This window comes from Mytilus californianus, unplaced genomic scaffold, assembly GCF_021869535.1.
Source record: "Mytilus californianus isolate M0D057914Y unplaced genomic scaffold, xbMytCali1.0.p SCAF_12, whole genome shotgun sequence".
Lineage (NCBI taxonomy): Eukaryota > Metazoa > Mollusca > Bivalvia > Mytilida > Mytilidae > Mytilus > Mytilus californianus.
Window position 1 is genome coordinate 24,175,018 of NW_026262604.1, and position 6,146 is coordinate 24,181,163.

At 31.9% G+C, this 6,146-nt stretch overlaps 1 long non-coding RNA gene across 1 annotated transcript; it reads left to right on the forward strand.

Moving 5' to 3' along the window:
* Nucleotides 1–323: 323 nt before the first annotated feature.
* Nucleotides 324–4,112, forward strand: LOC127721601 (uncharacterized). Its single transcript, XR_007991335.1, has 3 exons — nucleotides 324–386; nucleotides 2,616–2,681; nucleotides 3,713–4,112. It is a non-coding gene; the product is annotated as an uncharacterized LOC127721601 (long non-coding RNA).
* The last annotated feature ends 2,034 nt before the right edge of the window (nucleotides 4,113–6,146 follow it).

Sequence of the window (6,146 nt, forward strand, 5' to 3'; positions counted from 1 at the left end):
AACGAGCAAAACCCATATCGCATAGTCAGCTATAAAAGGCCCCGAAATGACAAATGTAACACAATTCAAACAAGAAAACTAACTGCCTGATATATGTTAAAAAACAATGAACGAAATATGATATACAGCAACAAACGACAACCACTGAATTACAAGCTCCTGACTTGGGACAGGCACATACAGAATATGGCGGCGTTTAACATGTTAGCGGACTCCCAACCCTCCCCTAACCTGGGACAGCGGTGTAACAGTACAATATATAAACAAACTATAAAAGGTATTAATGTGGTTTTTTTTCTACCTGTTTTCTTTAACAAATACATTTTTTTGGAATCAGTACCTTAAGGAGAATACTAGTGATTCGTTATGATACACAGCCTTGTAAGGTAAGTACATGCTTGGACTTTGGTGATACCAACACAATATTTATCTGACCTGGTCTTTAAATGAGTTATGACTATGATTAATTTGGCATTCTTCGTTTTTTCCCCCGATTATACTCCTTCTGATATCTTTTTATAAAACTATTTGACTTATAATAACCAAGCTTCGCCAATGTATGATTCCTCGGGTTACATGGTTTTCTGTTCGGGGCTTGTTGACCAACGTTGTCGCTATGGCTAAAAAGCGAAACAAGGGTTAAAACGAGTAACCAGTAATTGTCTAGTTAATTGAAAACTAAAGTATATGTAAATATCTGACAGGAGTTAACATTACCAAAATGACAGGATTATCTACTTGCTTACGTTTAGACGGTTTCTTATATAATCAATTAAAGGCGATTTATTAGTGTGTGTGCTTGATATCATAAGAATTATATAAGTAATAGATAGTCAGCAAAACTGATAAAATTACGAAATCTACAAAAATGCCAATTATGCTGAAATTATCAATTAACATCTTATTAGTTTAACGGAAAGTGAATGACCACTTCTGACCAATTTCAGCGTTTTGCCAATTATCTTGTAAGCTATCACTAATAGGCTGAGACTTAATACAACAAAACTCCCATCAAAGCAAAATGTATTAATAATACACATGATCGATATTGTCCATAAACCATTTATAGGAGTAATTGAGTATTTTTTCACAAGAATATGCACCTCTAAAAGTACAGAACTAATTGAAGCAAAACAAGATTTGAGTGATAGTCAGCTCGTTTGGATTATGAATTTGTCTATCGACCATATTGACCACTATCACCAAATTAAATCAAAAGGTAACAAGTAAATATAGAATAATTGGATATCTGGAAAGCTAAAAAAAGATACGAATAATTTGAGTCCAGCAAAAATGCTCCAAAATTTACATCTTTTGAAAACCTTTTCCGATCATGTTACTCAGAGGATTCCTGTAATCATGATTTTTAGTATTTTCTAGAGTTTGCGAACAGTCATTTGAAAACAATAATGGATAGAAAAAACAACTGTTTACATCAAAATTAATCTAAAATTCATTTGATATCTACAAATTTTATCACATGTTGTTGATCTAGTGATGACTTCTGAAGAGTGAGAATATATTTTCAATTTTTATTGTCTAATTTTGTAAATAAAGTAATAATCCCGAAATATACTTAAATACAATATTGTGTGAGAATGAAGGAAACAACTATCGTTATTTGTGTATATTTTTCAAGTTAATATACCATGTATACTTAAAAAGCTATTATCTTAATATGAAAAATATTGTTTATGCAAAATAATAATATGCGAAATAAGTGAAAATAGGCGAAAAAATGTCCGATTTGGGCTCTCCTTTGTTTTATTTAAAAACACACAAATCAAAAGAAATTCTAAGATAACACGTAGGCACATAAAGGTCTGAAGACCAAAAATTTCAAAATTCTTGATATAGGCTGTTTGATATTCATGGAAATGGAGGGGGCATAGGCAACGTTTTACATGCACATGACAAGCACATGACAAACCTAAAAGAAGAAACAAACTAACAACAACGTTAACGTATTGAGTGGTTTGTCCTACTGTGTTTCGGACATCAAGAAAACAATATTACTTTTCACGCCACTCAAAACAAGTATGAATGCATTTAATACATAAGCGCGTAATAAGAATTCATGTATTCAGATAATAAAACTGACTTTGTTTTAAATATGTTATAATATTTCCAAATAATTTAAACAGTTGAACATATTAAGCACTAAGTCTATTTTAGTGCTTCAAAGTTGCAGCACTACACAATCATACGTGCAAAAATATCTACATGGTTTATATGAAGGATGAGATGTTAAGCAAACATAGGAAGGACAGTAACCTAGAAGCAATACATAGTAATAACACCATTTAACCTTAAAAATCCATGAGTATACTGACGTCATTCTATTGATCCAGCCATTGTGTAACGGTTATGATATAAGCCAACATCAAATGAAAATAACACCTTATTAATTTCGTCAAATTAGAAATATATTGTGAAATATACATGTAAATGAATAGCTGACGGATATATACATTTTCGTTTAAACTTCTTCGTATTAAAGTTTAAAGAATTCCGACTCAGTACTCGGCACAATCGAACAAAATTAGTTGTTTAACATGGGTGGGTAGTAAACCAACTTCAAAGACCATTTTATTTAAGAACTGTTTTATTTATAGGAATTTGTTTTGCTGTATCTGCGGAATAAGTTTCCAGAGTTTTCAGATGTCGATGATGGATATGAGGTATATTTTATTTAGTTAAATAAAACTTAGCGTAAACTCAAAGATTTCTAACACTCCAAAATGAAACAAAAGTGAGGCACATTGATAAATAAAACATTGGAAGAAAAAAATTAATAATGAGAACTTGCGAAGAAAAACATGAATCATAAAAACTGGAGTTCACATCATCTCCCCTGAAAGGCTTTAAGGAAATACACCACTAATTCATGGCCCCATTGCTTTCTATCTTAAATGCTTTAATTTAAAGCAGGCACAGTTCTTTTGTTTTAAGTTCAAATAAAGAGACAATCAGTGCATGTCAAAGCAACACTTTATGATGTATTGTACTGAAAATAAATCACCATACCTTTAATGACATATAAAAGAGAACTGGTTCCCGGAACTTCGGATGTACCAAAACAGGTACTTCAGATCTGACAAACAGGCAACATATGCCTTCCTTTTTAAATTTCGAGCATTTTTTTATTATTCAAAGTTATAAGTCAAAAAGTGTTCTACAATGATCACCAGTCATTCAGCTTTCATTTGATACCAAATAACCTAAATATTCTACATATTATAAAAGTTACACCCATGCGTTGAAACTATTTTGTGTTAGATATGTACTTTTTTTTCTCATATGTGCTTTCATTTTTTAATGTTGACTAACATATAATATAAAATTACACTATTTAGATTTGTTGCATCAATCGATTTTTTTCAAATATCTGTTCTTGAGTAACGCTCACACCCAAACAAATAAATACGAAAAAAGTACCTCAATGCATGAGAAGCTATATGACTAACTGGGCTTTTAGATAGATTTTTTCAATGTTCCAATTAAGAACATTGCATTTCTGTGTAGCATCATTCCAGTAGCGCATTCATATAGAGTTAATGTATCTCAGTTGATACGATATTACTTATTACTTGGATTTCTATGCAAAACATGCACAACTGTTGTTTCCTTCATAGCTGTAAAATTAAAACTTATTAACCTTTGTCTTATAAAATCTAGACTTATGCTTACTTAATGATAATTTTTTTTATAGGTATGGGCTGATAAACTGATCGAGTGTACTATTGCATACTATTCCCATGATATCATTCACTGGGAAGATTTGCAAAAATCACCCTATAACAGACATGGTATTTGGAAACAACGAGAGTGTATCTGTCAACTGGTCGAACCACATCTTAGCGAACTGAGTTTAGGACAGTGTGTGTGGTTTACAAATTTAGGCAAGCGTGAACACAAGACATTTTCAAATGGAACTGTGACGTATGGAAGGACTATAATATTGTGAAAAAACGAAAGGATTAATGTAGATATTTATTATGTTCATTTAAAATAGCTTTGTACTCTCTTTTTTTTTATTAATCATGAAAGTTTGGGTTAACATTAGTCATTTTTGATGGGGCCGTAGTTCAGGACAGATTATAATTCAGCGACATGAATTGATTTTTGTTTATAATTTGTTATATGTAAATTAAATTCTTTACCTAAACGCCCGCCTATTCGATAACAATGGTTTCCTTTTCTAAAATTAACGCTTCTTAGATGTGCGTATTATATAATCAACACATTACAAATATTCAGTTACTGTCATACAAGTGAAAGGTTAAGCTAGCTATAAGACCAGGTTTAAGCCACCATTTTCTACATAAGGAAATTCTTGTACCAAGTCAGGAATATGACAGTTGTTTTCCATTCGTCTGATGTGTTTGTGATTTTGATTTTGCCATTTGATAAGGGACTTTCCGTTTTGAACTGCACTATTATTTAGTCAGCATTATGATAAGAATTGCTAACAGATATTTGTAAATATTATGAAGATCATATAAGTAAAATTTATGCTGTTTAAATGCGTTTTTACTGACTTGCGTATTGTGTACATACAATTTGTACTTTATATATGGATATACAATAAGATGTGATGTATACACTAACAGAAACCCTCCGACACTACTAAATTAAATTAAATTAAATTAAAAAAAAATAGAGATGTGGTAGATTTGAAAATTTGACAACTATCCATGGACCATTGATGTATGTAAACAACTAGATTTTTTTTTGATTTTTGGTGTTTTAACGCCACTTTTAAGCACCGCTTTTGGGCTATTTCGTGGCGGCCAGTTTTTATTGGTGGAGGAAGCCGGAGTGCCCGGAGAAAACCACCGACCTTCGATAGGAAAACTGACAATCCTAGTCAATTAAGACTGGAGTCGAGTGCACCCGCACGAGCGGGGTTCGAACTCACAACCTCAGTGTTGACTGGCTAGTGATTACAGTAGTAACTACTTAGACCACTCGGCCACCGAGGCCCCGTAAACAAATAGAGGTCTAAGATGTACATCTATTAAAAATAAAACACTTTTCCTGTTTGAAAAAGGATCAAATAACAAAGCCTTTTGTTCATAGGGATCATTTATGTTAGACTCGTATTAAGAACATTCATTACATATCCGTAAGTTTTTGTCCACAAAAGGGAGCAAATAGGTAATAATAACTGGTACAAATGTGTGGTTGTGTGACGGAGACACGCTTGCTGCAAATAGGCTTTTGGTCCCTTACCTACCTTGTAAACTTATTTCGCACGAACGCGCAAAATTATAACATCCGTGTGAATTGATCTGTATGATAAACTATTATCTTTATTTCTCAACAAACTAAATAACGATATAATATGGAGCAAAACAAATGTTATTATGCATATTATTACTTCTCCAACTCGATCATTGTTGAAAGATTTAATGCAAAATGTTCAGGATTTTTATATATAATCAGTTAAGTGGACAGCCTACATAAAAAGCAACGGCAGGATATTTTCCATACAGTTGCCAATTTATTCTTCAAAGCTTGTGAAATGTACCTTAGGTGTAGGAATACAGATCTAGAATCCAATATCACCGAATACTTGTTTGTCGATTAGACTCAGATTTACCATGGACTAAGAGTAATCAATATTTTTACTATCCAAGCGTCCTGGTAAATTCAATCATTCAATTTTCAACCCGAGTCCATTATTAGCGATATATCTGGTTTTCGTATTTTGTTAAACTACATTGGAATACCGAAAAGTGTTTTCACTTTGCAAACGTTCCCTTATTAAACTGATTTATAGTTACCCGAGTTTTAAAAATAAAATTAAATAATAAACGAAAGATACTGAGTAATATAAAGCAAAAAAACATAATAAAATCAATATTATTGCGAAGACTATTCAGGAGTTTTCATAGATAATTCATTTTTCCCACGAATTGTTTTTGCCTCCAAATGTAAATCATGTGTAACGTGTTCACAGGGTAAGCGTGTCTATTTCTATATTAGAATGAGTTACCAATTTGATACTGGATCCAAAATGTTCTATTTACAAAACATATAACAAATAATCTTTATTCATAAATTAACGTCAATGAACCAAAATATGTACAACTGCTCTTTGCGTTCCTATCTATAACTATTCTACTTTAAATATATACAAC